We start from the raw sequence: 14,296 nt of genomic DNA, 5'->3' as shown, positions 1-14,296 counted from the left end.
TTTTAATATATACATCTTGTTAGATTTAACATACTTTTGTTGGATTTGTCTCTTACTAGCTACTTGCTTGATGCTATTTTATACGGTACTTAAGAAATTTAATTTGTGATTTTTCAGAGCTTAAATATAAAAATATAACTGATATTTGTATGTTGACCTTATATCCACTCTTAGATCCAATAGTTTTTTTTTTTTTCCTGTTTGGCGAATTCTTGGCATTTTTTATATAGACAATTATATTAGTTTCAAATAAAAAGTTTTATTATTATTTTTTCCCAATCTGTATGCTTTATAGTTCCTCACCCTCTCTAGTTGCCCTGGTTAGGATCTCCCATACAATTTTGAGTAGGAGTAATGAGAACAGGGCTATTTCTTTTTAATCTAAAAAAAAAGTTTTACATACTATTACATGATATTTGGAAAGGTGGGGGAGGGGCTTTAAAATATAAAATTAGATATTCTTAAATTTTTTAATCCTCAGGAAAAATCAATTAACAAAATTTGAGAGAGAAAAAAATAGACTGTACAAAGTTTGACACTAAAATTTGACAACAGAGATAGGAGGGCCTTGGAGATCAATTCATCCAATTCTCTTGCACAAATAGGGAGACTGAGGTTCTCAGTTGAAGTGACTGGCAAAGTTGGGGCTCCTAATCAGAGCTCTATACTCAGCCCCATTCTCTTTTTCTTAAAATACAATCTCTTGGAAGAAGATGAAATCTCTACAGCATTAGCTTAATTTTAAAAAAAAATTTTTAAATTTATTTTTGAGAGAGAGAGAGAAAGAGAAAGCAGGGGAGGGGCAGAGAGAATTCCAAGCAGGCTCCACACTGTCAATGCAGAGCCCCTTGAGGGGCTTGAACTCACGTACTGTGAGATCATGCCCTGAGCTGAAACCAAGAGTTGGCCTCTTATCCGACTTAGCCACCCAGGCGCCCCATTAGCTTACGTTTTGGAACTCTCCCAACTCATTACATCAAGAAAATGCTCTAGCCTTGTGCTTGGAGGAGTGGTCCTTTCTGTCTGAGCCCTGCCCTCTGCAGGAGCTATTTAGAGATAGGTACTGATTCTTGGATCCACCCCCAGAGATTCTGACTTAATTGGTCTAGGATATAGCCTGGGCATTGGGGTTTTTAGCAACTCCCTATGTGATTTTAATGTGCTACCATTCTTGTTCCTTGGGCTGTTTGGTGCTCAGAACCTTAGGCGGAAGCTTGTTATAATCTTAGAGTCAGATATGATTCAGGTGTTTGGGATTTTAATAGACACCAGGCCCCGGATCCCCTTCTTCAGATAGTGTAACTGTGTGGTGTACATTGCCCTTGGCCTACTGCCTGTGTGGGCTTGCATAGGTCTTACAGGGTAATTTCTGCTGCCGGGGAAACAGCCTTTCTGTGCATCGACTTTCAATGACCTTCCAGCCGTGATTCCCTCCCGGCCTTCACCTGCAGATGTCTGCCTGACTGTTCTCACCAGCTGGCTCGGCAGAACCACTCACGCCATCTGTGCTGAGCTGTCTGGACCGAGAGGGTTTGGACAGAGGGCGGACTTTCCTGTGGAGTCAAAGGTCAGCTGTGCTGCCCTGGCTGAGAGCAAAGATTTTCTAGCTAGCTCTACCTTGTTATAGTAAGTTCTACCACTGTGTCTTAAATTGCTAGGAATTGCTAGGTGAGTCCTTCCTCTATCCTTGGCTAGTCTGCCATTCTCCTAATAAATATATATTTTTTATTTATTTATTATATTTATTATTATTTATTATACTATATATATAGTAAAAAAAAAAAAAACAACCCAGCACAAAGTGGCATATTTGCATAGCAATGGAAGCATACAAATCTTATTTAATGAACATAATTATGGTATTTTACCCTCATTTCACTAACCATTTTATTGACTGTAATAAGAACTACTCCAGGACCAAAGATTTAAAAAGCTAACAAATTAAAACCATCTCTGATGTGGAGAGAGCCCTTCTAAGCTGAAGCATTCCTCCTCTGTTTTCAAGATCTATAAACACCATATGTTGAGTGGACAGTATTAGAGTGTTCTGGCTTCAACTATGGTCTGTTTTTCTTTCTTTCTTTTTCATTTTTTTTTATTCCCCTGAGACTGACCTAATTGATTCAAAAGAAAAGACCAAGGACATTACAAGAGAAACAGGAATCAAATACTAGCAGTTCATGTACATATGGAATTACTTATTTTATCATCAAAAAATGTTCACTTCACACAGAGAATGGCCAAAGTGATTCTTTTACCATCTGATTGTTCAGTTAATGCAGAGTCCTGTGCTGCATTCCTAGCCTGGAAAGACACTCAGTAAATTAACTATGTAGAAAGTTCTCTTACCTTGGCAAAATGGCAGTTACAATTGGATGAAGAACAAGTTTTGCTGCTGAGAAACTTAGGAAAAATGTACAGACATGAATTTCACAAGATGGTAGATTAGTTTCTGGAAAAAAAATCAAGTTTTATGGATGATGAACCCCAATAATAGTAAAAGTTCCTTAGGAAATTGCTTTCTACTGAAATCTACTTTCTGCCCACCCTCCCCCCCCTTATTCAAGCCATCTCAGTCCCTCTGTACACATATACAGACCTGCTTTTTCAGGATGTCCTTGAGTGATGAGTGAGAAAGGCAAACATTTATGTAAGACGCTCATCATATTGATACAGCTGAAGCTGTGAGTTCAAGGGCTTAATATGCCACAATTCAAAGAACTGTATTGCCAACCATGTGTATTTTTTAAAGAGATAAAGATTCCTGACAGCAAGCACATGCTTTATTACATCAGTAACACACGCCGCGGTATTGTCTCCTCTCAGGACTGGTACACCTGGCTATTTCTCAAACCCTATCCACTTACAGACAATAGAGTTGTTAGCTGTAACGTTTGGTAAGATTCATCATCCAGCAAAATCACCTTTGTCAAGTGCCGAGCCACAGACAACTGCTCACCAGCAGTAGGGACCACACCTGTTGACTCCACGAATAAAGATGAAAGTCTCAGTAAGACCCTCTTAGACGTAGTCCAGGCAAAAGAGAGTCCTTCATAATATTGTTCAGGAAAACGCATGTACCTGCAACCATTTGATTTCACAGTTTGCAGGACAGTGCACACCATGTTCTGGAAGTTATTGCAGGGCAAATGGGTCAGAATGGGTCAGGATGCAAGCCTAATGTGCGCCCCTCCCCATACCTCCACAACCTAAGCACATACACCTTCTTCCTCCTCAGACCAGGGCGAACAGGTTTAGACAAGAAAGAACACTGAAAGAAAGAGAGGGAGGATATTTCTCTTTCCTTTTGCTGTGGGAACTAGATAAGCAAATGATTGAACATGAACACTTTCTTTGGCTCTGGATGCTTCCCAACTAACATTTTTAAGAACTCTAAGAATAACAACTAATATTTTTGAGCACTTATCTTGCATTAGGCACTTTTCTCAGTGCTTTATGTGAATTAACTAATGTAATCCGCACAACAACACTACCAGTGTTACTTACTATTTCCATGTTCCAAAGAGGAAACTGAGGCTGGAAGAAGTAAAGAGGTTTGCACAGGTAGTAAGTAACAGCCTTATGTTTAAAACTTAGACGTCCTCTGAGAGAAGAGCCTGTTGTATTAACTACTATGTTATAAGGGTACCTTTGAATAAGAACTTTATGTACATTTCTTATTAAATCTCAACAATTCTATGAGGTGGCCTCTATTGTTTTCCTGTCTTACAGATGAGGCTCCTGAAACTTAGAGAAATTCTCTTGCTTAAGGGAACATTGTACACTTAAGGAGCTGGGTTCAAGCTCACACAAGCTGACCGGAGACAGCTTCCTTACCCTTCTTGCAATATGCTCAAGGCTTCTTACCAACCAGGACCCGCAAAGACTGCATCCCTGTGGTATCCTGCCACTTCCCACCTTTGGCATCCCATCTCTACCTCTGTCCTAGAAGGAGCTCATGTGGGCACCACTGATGACATTTCACTGGTTTCCCGCATTCCTAGACTCCAGATCATGGCAGGCTACATTTCCAAATCACATAGTCTGCACAAGACGCGGCAGGATGAATAGTAAAACTGTGGACCATATCTCCATCTATGTTTACTCTCGTGGCAGAGGAGACCTAGCCAAAAAGAGTGCCTTTTTAGACATCAGAGTATACTTCAAAATATTACTTAAATACTTAGGCTTTCAGTCTGATCAGGTGCATTTAGAAGGCAAGCTGTCTTTTGTTCAATATATATCTGATATGAAGAAGGAAAAGTTTTTCCCTGGAGTATATAAAAATCACAAGCTTGCAATAGAACATCATAAATTTGCTTAGACCTTTTCATATAGGGGACTGAATATATCAAATATAAAATATGTATACATCTCTTTAACCCACACATGTTGATGGTAGCTGGTCCCTGTGGAATTTCCCTTCTCGTTATATAATGGCTGTAAAGGCTTTGAGAGGCAGTGAGAGAAAAAAAACACTGCTTTCAGTATCTCCAAATGATAAAAGATAGACATCTTTTGTTTGATGAGAACTATAGTCAAAATAACCATTTAAAGGGTACATAAAAAGAAAGCACAGAGCAAAGTACCATTGAACAAAACCAGACCCTGAGTTTCTTTGGCAGAGAGAGTCAAGATACAGCACAGATGGATCCAGAAAGAGGCCAGAACTATTAGACTTTTAAAATTGGGGACACAATCTCTGATGGGGGGGAGCCTTGGCTGCTGTTCACTTTGGAAGTCTTTATCAGAGAAAGAGAGGAGTTTCCTTTTGATAATAGCCTCTTGGATGGATTTAATCCTTTAATTTTGGATTCCCTCTGTTCTCTCTTGCCAGCTACAGATACTTAAAACAACTCTCAGATTCCTAATGTCTATGTAAATGCAACTGTGAACCGTGTGAATGGGTTACGAGCATTTCACTATGTTATGACATATTTTTACCATTATTCATTTTTGAAAACCCAAATTTAGACCTTTTTTTGTTTGTTTATCTGAACAACATCAAACAGGAATCTTTGTTTAAAAGATGTTCAGGTTTGTGAAACGGTCAGGGTGAGAGAAAGGGAAGCCTTACTGTCGTGGTTTCTAGTGATGTTCTGGCAGAGGACAGGATTCCAGCTGTTCAATCTGGTCTAAGGATGAGAGTAGGAACCATTGCCCTGAAAAACCAGAGGCACCTGACCCAAGAGGCATCCTGGAATAGTGGAGAGAATATTAAGCAGAGAATCAGAAATTATCGATTCACCCTAGCCTGACACAAATTTAACTTGCCTAACAATCCTGGATCTCTCCTGTTAAACTAGAAGACTGGGTAATCTCCATGGGCCTCTTCTAAAAAGTTTAAGATATAAATGGATTGTTGTCAATAGTAACTGTTATTATTCTTATCATTATTTATAACCCACCTTGTTAAAAAAATGTTTAAGGTCATGGCTTAAAAAGCACTTCATCCATAACTGAATGAAATAAGTAGATAAGTGGGTCAAAGGAAGAATAGTTAATTATAATAGCAATTAGTGCCACTACACTGATATCAAGACAGTATGAAGTACAGGTTGGACAAGATTTTTGTCTTGTTATGTTTTTTAAGTTTATTTATTTATTTTGATAGAGAGTGGAGGAGGGACAGAGAGAGAGGGAGAGAGAGAATCCCAGGCAGGCACCATGCTCAGCAGAGAGCCCTACGTGAGGCTAGATCCCGTGACTGTGAGATCATGACCTTAGCATATATCAAGAGTCGGACACTTGGGGCACCTGGGTGGCTCAGTCGGTTGAGCATTCTACTGTTAGTTCTGGCTCAGGTCAGGATCTTGTGGTTCGTGGGTTTGAGCCCTGCATTGGGCTCTGCACTGACAGCATGGAGCCTGCTTGGGATTCTTTCTCTCTCTGCCCCTCCGCTGCTCATGCTCTCTCTCATAAAGAAAAAAAGAAAAGAAAACAAAGTCAGATGCTTAACCAATTGAGCCACCCAGATGTACCTGGGTTGGACAAGGTGTTATTGCAGAAAAATTTCTAGATGCACTTGATCTTTTATGACCATGGCCAATTGAGGTTCCAAAGTCCAGTTTATACCAATTCTATACCTTTTTATTTCAGAGTATTTTCAAATGAAGCATTACCAACTGCCTGTAGTAACTATAAAATAGTTTCAGTGAAATGCACACAGGTTAACTAATTTAGAGTCATTTATTTTAGCTCCTTACAAAAATCAGATAAAGATTAATGGGAAAAATGCAACCCTAGAAAATGGAATGATTTGATTCCATATGGAGAATTGACAGATACTTGCCAATTAAATATTGGAGGCCACCTGTCAAAAATGATTATTTTGGTTTTAGAATAGTTCATTTAATTTATTTTTTTAAAGTTCATTTATTTATTTTGAGAGAGAGAGAGAGAGAGAGAGAGAGCAAGCACATGCACCCATGAGGGAGGGAGGGGCAGAGAGAGAAGCAAAGAGAGAATCCTAAGCAGGCCCCTTGCTATCAGTGCAGAGACCAATTCAGGGCTTGATCTCAGGAAACGTGAAATCATGACCTGAGCTGAAATCAAAGCCTGACACTTAACCAAATGACACACCCAGATGCCTCTAGAATAATTAATTTTGACTCACTTTTTTAAATGCAAATCACATGAAAACTCAGCTACTGTTGGTTTCCAAATTGGCCCCTGTCCACTGAGGGTAATGAAAAACCAAAGAAAGAGGCAGGCCACTCCAGATTAGTAGATGGCAGGTTTGATAAGCAAGGAAACTTATTTAGGAGGCTTGTCTTGGGTGTCTGCAAGACAAGTAAACCTCCACACTTACCTGCCAGAATCTTAAAGTGTATATAGAGGACTTACCTGGGTTCAGTCTCATACACCATCCAGATGATCTTAACAACATCTTACTATCTCAAGGTTGTGTCCGTGGGGCAGCTCCTAGCTCAGGGAAAGCAAAGTAGAACCATATTCCAAGAAAAGGGGAAGGAGTGAGGCACCTCCAATTGCCCAGGTCCAGCTCTCATGTCAACCAGTGGTCACATCCTCTTGATGACCTCCTCCAACAACTACTCTTTTTAGCCTTATTCTTTGCTATCTAGGATGGTCATTGCCTTGGAGACAGCATGTAACTATCGTAACTAGTTGATCATATCAACTTGGATGAGCATTAAGATGACAAATAGTGGCACTAGATCATTCAATTACCCATCTGAAAACAATGAAACAGGGAACATTTAGCTCTCTGTATTTGGGACCAGATGGCTATGCTACTTTTTAAGCATTGCCTTCAAATCATTAAGATGGTAGAGAAGGAATCTGAAACCCATCTCCATTTTAAATACCTCGAATTTCATATCCTCTATGTGTATTAATAAAAACAAATCTAGGTGAACTCACGCATAATCTGTTTCTCTCCATAGTCAAAGCTTGAGTGTCTGTCAATAAGAGTTGCCAATCTTCTGCTGTATCTCTGAGTTTCTAAAAAGATGTCAGTGTGTAACACTGTGTAACAAGAACCCACCTGCTCCTTGTATAGCATATTGGCGTGAAATTTGACAACAGTCTTTAACAAATCAATATATTCATAATTTGTTGAGATTATAGGATTTTCTTTTTTTTTTAGTTTTATTGAGATAATTGACATGCCGCGTTGTATAAATTTAAGGTGTACAATATAACAAACTGACTTATATCTATTGTGAATGATTAGCACAATGAGTTTAGTTAACACAATGAGTTTAGTTAACATCCATCTCCTTTTATATATATATATACATATATATACACATATATATACACACATATATATATGTACATACATATATATGTACATACATATATATGTATATACATATATATGTATATACGTATATATGTGTATATATATATATATATATATATATATATATATATAGCTACACATTTTTTTTTTCCTTTTGTGATGAGAACTTTTAGAATTTACTCTCTTAGCAACTTTCAGGTACCATATAGCAATGTTAACTATATTCATCATGCCATAGACTACATTATCAGTACTTACTTATCTAATACTGGAGGTTCATACCTTTTTACCACCTTCATCCAATTCTTCCACTCCTCACCTCCAGCATTTGGAAACCATTTTTTTTCTGTGAGTTTATTTTAGATTTCATGTATGAGCAAGACTGTACAGTATTTGTCTTTCTCTGAGTTTTTTCACCTAGTGTAATGTCCTCAAGGTTCATCCATGTTACTGCAAATGGCAGGATTTCCTTCTTTTTATAACTGAATAGTTTTCCATTATATATATACATATATATACATATATATACGTATATATACATATATATACGTATATATACGTATATATACGCGTATATATACGTATATATACGCGTATATATACATATATATGTGTATATATACGTATATGCGTGAGTTCACCTAGATTTGTTTGTATATACACATATATATGTGTATATATACGTATATATGTATATATATATACATGTATATATATATATGTGTATATATACGTATATATGTATATATATATACATGTATATATATATGTGTATATATACGTATATATATATATATATATATATATATATATATTGTTTCCATGTCTTGGCTATTGTAAATAATGCTGTAATGAACATGTGGGTGCAGTTATCTCTTCAACATAGTGGTTTTATTTCCCAGAAGTAGAATGTCTCCTTTAAGAAAAGTGATAGTCTACTTTGGTCCCCTAAAGGTACAATTGGGGGTCACACTCATAGAGTTAACAAAAAAAAAAAAAGACGAAGAAGAAAGAAAAGAAAAGTCAATGATCAGGACCTACCCAAAAAAATGAGTTTAATGAAATTCCAGCAGCAGAAACACAGGGATTCTACAAAACTCTGCCATTTCTTTCATGGGAAAAACAGTCTTTCTAGATGCCAACAGAGACTGGCACTTTTATAATTGTATTCAGTTGTTACCACATTCATAACAAGGAAGAACATCCCTTAGAATCTGGCCTCTTTCTTTTCTAATTGCCCAAATCACATTTTACTATAAGGGCTGTAAAAAGCTTATAGTACAACTTAAGTGAAATAATCACCTACCTGAGTATTTCCAAATTCTGTTTCCTATGTTACTGTTCTCACCTGGTCAAGAGTTAGTTTAGCCTTTTGGTGGCCTGCTTCAAACAAAGGACTAGGAGGGTGATCAACAACATGATCAACACCACTCATATGCCAATTTTAGTTTACCAACAATATACTGCTACAACATCAGATGGGGACATTTGATCCACTGAGTGCTGTAGACTGAATGTTTGTGTCTCTCACCACCTCCCCCACCCCAGATTCATATGTTGGAACATAATCTACAATGTGGTGGTAGTAGGAGGTGGGCTATTGAAAGGTGATTAAGTCATGAGGATAGAGCCCTCATAAATGGGATTAGTGCCTTAAAAAAGTGACCTCAGAGAACTCCATTGTCCCATCTGCCATGTGAAAACATAGCAAAAAGACAGCCATCTATGAACCAGGAAATGGGCTCTCAGCAGTCACCAAATCGGCCAGCACCTTGATCTTGGAATTTCCAGCCTCCAGAACTGTGGGAAATAAATTTCTGTTGTTTATAAGTCATCCAATCTATAGTATTCTGTTACAGCAACCTGAACAGATTAAAACACTGGAACATTAATGGTAAAAGTTTTTAAAAGTTCCCAGTCTGAAAAGGTCACTAATGGAGTTTAAAAAATTCTCATCACATTCCATTTTTCTAAACATTATAAGTCTTACTAGTCCAGTCTAATGAACAAAACAGTATTGTTTATTCCTTTTAAGGATGAGTGAAAGGACTACTATTGTGTTCCCTGGTTTCAAATAGCTATCCTAAATATGTTGGTAAGCAAAGAGAATAACCATAATATAGTCTATAATGTTGGCCCACGGGAAGTGACTCAAAGAAAATTACCTCCAGATTTTTCTTATGTGTTACTATTTAGGACTTTTGCATAGGATATTTCACATATATTGCCACATTTATTCTAATTTGCATAAGCTCATTTGACAGGTGAGGAAACTGAGCATAGAAAATAATAATGTTTTCCAAATTTACTACATATCAGCCATGTCTGATGTAGTCTTTTTTAGGATAGGAAAGCATTTCTTAATAATTATTTAATTAAAACTTAATGTTAAAGCTTTTACTGTCTTGGTAGTTTATGGTTTATAGAAATCTTTAAGTAATAAATTTAAACAAGGTAGACAAGAGACACCCAAACAAAGTAGACTAGAGACATTTAAAGAAAAATTATTTAAGTTAAATCACATATGTTCGTTCTTTTGAATAGTGAATTGGTTTTCTGTTGGTTGAAATGGTTACCTATTTCTGTTTAAGATATGACTGAAATAATTTTACAAAAAAATCCAAGTACAACTTACCAAGAACAGGTTTTGTGTTTTCTACAATACGGCTTGCTCTCTAACTTTATAATTTGTCTTCATTTTCATAAGTAATGTTTTCCTTGAACTCGCTCCCAGAGGGAATTGCAATTATTATGGGAGTTTTCAAGGAGTTGATTTTCATCTAAATCTGGCATCTCAGAGAAAATTGCTTTGTATTACAAATGTTGGAGGAGATCGACTCTTTGCTTTCAGTAACTATTTGACAAAGTTTTCACATTCTGAGTTCTCACAGAGCAGTCTCAAGAGATGAACATGTCTTGCACACTATTTGTCTTTAGGGTTGTGAGAGCCTGACTTTCAGCAGGTCAAAACCTAACTGAGGGATGATGTCTTTAAAGTCTGTATCAGAAAACTCTTCAAGAAAAGAAAAATGAAACAGATAAAAATCTCTAATACATCTGGGAAACGGCATACTCTACTGTACTTTCCATATGGTGAGTGAAAGAACAAATTACATTATTGATTAACATATTTCATAGATGGATTTTATCTGTTCAGTACTTCTGGAGGAGGTTACTACTAAAGGATTCTGTATCAAATAGCTGGAAGTCACAGAAATTACGCATGTCAATTGATCACAGATGCCACTTTTCAGGATAGCCTTGTAGAAAACAAAGAACACCACATGGATTTCATGTACTTCTATAAAAACCACTCAGCCTTTTGTTAAGTACCAGAGACTGAACCAGTAGAGGTGTATTGGGTGATGTCATAAACTTTCTCCATTCGAAATGTTGCCATGATATCTACAACTCTAGAAATCTTAAACCACAAGGTACCAAACTTCAGACCAAGCCTCTGACTTTCGAGCCCACTCTGCCTCACTCCTAGGTTGGTACACATGTTTTATTCTGCAGAGACCGCCAATCCCTCAAACCCTCCTCTTTCTCCCAGCTTGTTGCTCACTTAATTCTTCAGTGGTCTTGAACATACAGTCATTCTACCACTTTTCTCTTTTCATGGCCAGCACATGATGCCCTTAACCTTTTCCCCTCACCTAGCCTGCAAACCCTCAATTATGGATCAGTCTACCCATATGCTAATATTGTTTCTGATTCTAGACTGCTGGCTATGCTAGAGAAAATCACTCAACCATGGGACTCTTCTTTTGGAACCCTGAACCCACCAGTTATAAAAAGTAACGATCTCATCTTTCTCCCAGGCCCCCGTGCAATGTTAATGAATGATATATTGCCCAGTCAGTTTACCATCCCTTGTTCACCACATCTACCCATTCACCAAATCTTATTGATTCTCTCATTACCTTGGATTGAACTACTACAGTTCTCTGAATACATAGGCTTTTTTTTTTCTTTTTTATATTTTTCTCCTGTGCTTAGGATGCCTTTATCAACGTTTTTCATTCACAAAACCATGATATATTCTCTTAGACTCAGTTCAGATACTACCTCATCCTGAATCCTGACTTGTTCTTCTTCCCTTACACTGGGGTTCTCTTATGAGGTCAGCCACCTGCACCCAGTCAGTTGTGGCCACAGAGCCTTGTAAACCTGAGTCAGGGAGGGAAGGATATTTTACAAGTGTCTTAGCAAAAGGTCAGGTGCTCCCAAATTCGATCAAGATGGCCAGTGTCTTCCTGGAAAACATGACTGTATTCCAACTGATAGAATGAAAACTATAATTTTTGTAGTTGTAGTGGAAAAATCTGAGGCAAACTGCAAAATAATGAAAGTGTGATGATTTGCATGGAAGAAAGAAAATGGAAAACAAAAGATTTTGTGTGCCATTTGAAGACTGCCCAAGATAGGTGTCCTAATGCTCATAAATACTGTGTCTCATGGTAATATGGTTACAAGTCTAGACATTCTTACAGGGGAGACAGTGTGTGTAGCTAGCTAACATGAATATTCTTTGCTGCTCTGTTCATATTTTTCCACTGTAAGTTAATAAATGTACTTCACGATCTTTGTATACTAATGCTTTGTAGTCTGAGAGCTATTTTCATATCCTGACTTTCTGGCTGACTTTGGGCCAGGTTATTGAATATCCCAGATGCTCAGATTCTTCATCTGGAAAGCAGAGATAAAGTACCTTCCTCAGTGTTGTTATGGAAATTAAATTAGCAATACATCAAAAGCACTTTCCATAGTGACTGGCACATGAGCAGTACTCAGTGAATAGTAGCTATTTATTATGAATATTATTATAGCTTTGCGTAATTTCCAGAATATTCTTTAGCAGGGGTGACCCTTTTCTTGGTGTGATGTCAGGCAAATAAACAAATGTACATGTGTGCGTGTGACATCATTACCAATAATTGTCTATGTGACATCATGCCGATAGACAGACTTTGTTTAGACATGGTGCCATTGACAATTATATCTGATTGATTTGTATAAACAATATTGCTTGGTGAAATAAATCATTTAACTATGGGTCTGTGCTGTTCCTTAAGTCCCAGGACCCCCCAGTGTTGTAGACATAATGGGAACTCAATAAAATATAAACTCTCCTTGATTTATTGCTCAGTCAGCCTTCTGGATCACTGGTCAAAGAAAATAAAAATATGGGTTTATACTCTCATGCTCAGAATTTCCACCATGAATGTTTTACTGAAAATCAGACTTTTATGAATGTTGACAAAAAAAAGTTTAAAATGAGGCAAAGTGTGGTTTATTCTTCATAGGACATCTGTGAATCGTCACTGAGCCTGGGCCTTTTACATCCTAGCCAGGTGGATAATGAATTAACTATAGAAAACAGTCACTAAGAGACTTCACAGAACACTAAGAGAACAATCTCTGGAGTAAGCTTGTAGGGAGTCAGCTTTTCCTTTTCCTGGCTCTGTGATCTTGAGCAAGATACTTCAGCTTACCGTGCAGTGGGGCTGTTAACAGCCATAACCTCACAAGAGGAGAAAAATGGTGCCAAGAAGAGAGAAGAGTGTCAGGTGGTAAGTGGGGTAAGTGGAGGAATTTAAAATAGGGTATCCAAGGAAGGCCTTACTGAGGAGGTGACTAAAGAGGGTGAAAGAGGATGGGAAGTGGAGAATAAGTACCTCAGCACGAAGTGTACCAGGCAATAGGAACAGAGCATGTTCAAGGGCCTGAGGAGAGAGCATTCCCCATAAAAGAAAGAAACACAGTGAAAACTAAGAGATAAATTCAGAGAGAACATGGGGCGGTGGGAGTGTATGAGGTGATTAGAGTAAATTTGAGTAATGAGAACGTGAGAAGGTTTTGTGGTTTTAATTGTATCCTCCAAAATACATGTTGAAGTCCTTACCCACTATGGGACTGTGAATGTGACCTTATTTGGAAACAGGGTCCTTGCAGATGTAATGAAGATAAGATGAAGTCATATTCATCTAGGGCATTCCCTAATCCAATGACTAGTACCGTTATAGGAAGAGGGAAATTTGGACACAGACACACAGAGAGGGAATACCATATGAAGACGGGGGCAGAGATTACAGCAACCATCTTCAAGCCAAGGAATGCCATGGATTGCCATCAACTACCAGAAACTAGGAAGAAGCAAGGGGGTATACTCCCCTAGAGTTTTCAGAGAAAGCATGACCGTGCTGACACCCTGATTTTGGACTTAAAGCCTCCAGTATTATAAGGCAATACATTTCTGTTGTCTCATAATTTCGGTTTCTGTTCTGACAGTCAGTGCTTATTTGATGTCTCACATGTGTTTGCAGTCAGATGGTAGTTGGGCTGGACATCCAAGATGGCTTCCGCACACACATGTCTAGTACATGGTCTGGGATGGCTGGAACAGCTCAGTCTGGGCCTTTCTCTTTATCTCTACATGTGGCCTCTCACATGGCCGTCTTGGCTTCCTCATAACACATAAATCTTAGGGTAGAGTCTTCCATGTCTTTTTATGTGACAAGTGGCTTC

The sequence above is a fragment of the Panthera pardus genome, unplaced genomic scaffold (genome assembly GCF_024362965.1).
Source record: "Panthera pardus isolate Hobbes unplaced genomic scaffold, ASM2436296v1 HiC_scaffold_7, whole genome shotgun sequence".
NCBI classification, from domain to species: Eukaryota; Metazoa; Chordata; class Mammalia; order Carnivora; family Felidae; genus Panthera; species Panthera pardus.
This window is presented reverse-complemented; position numbering follows the sequence as displayed.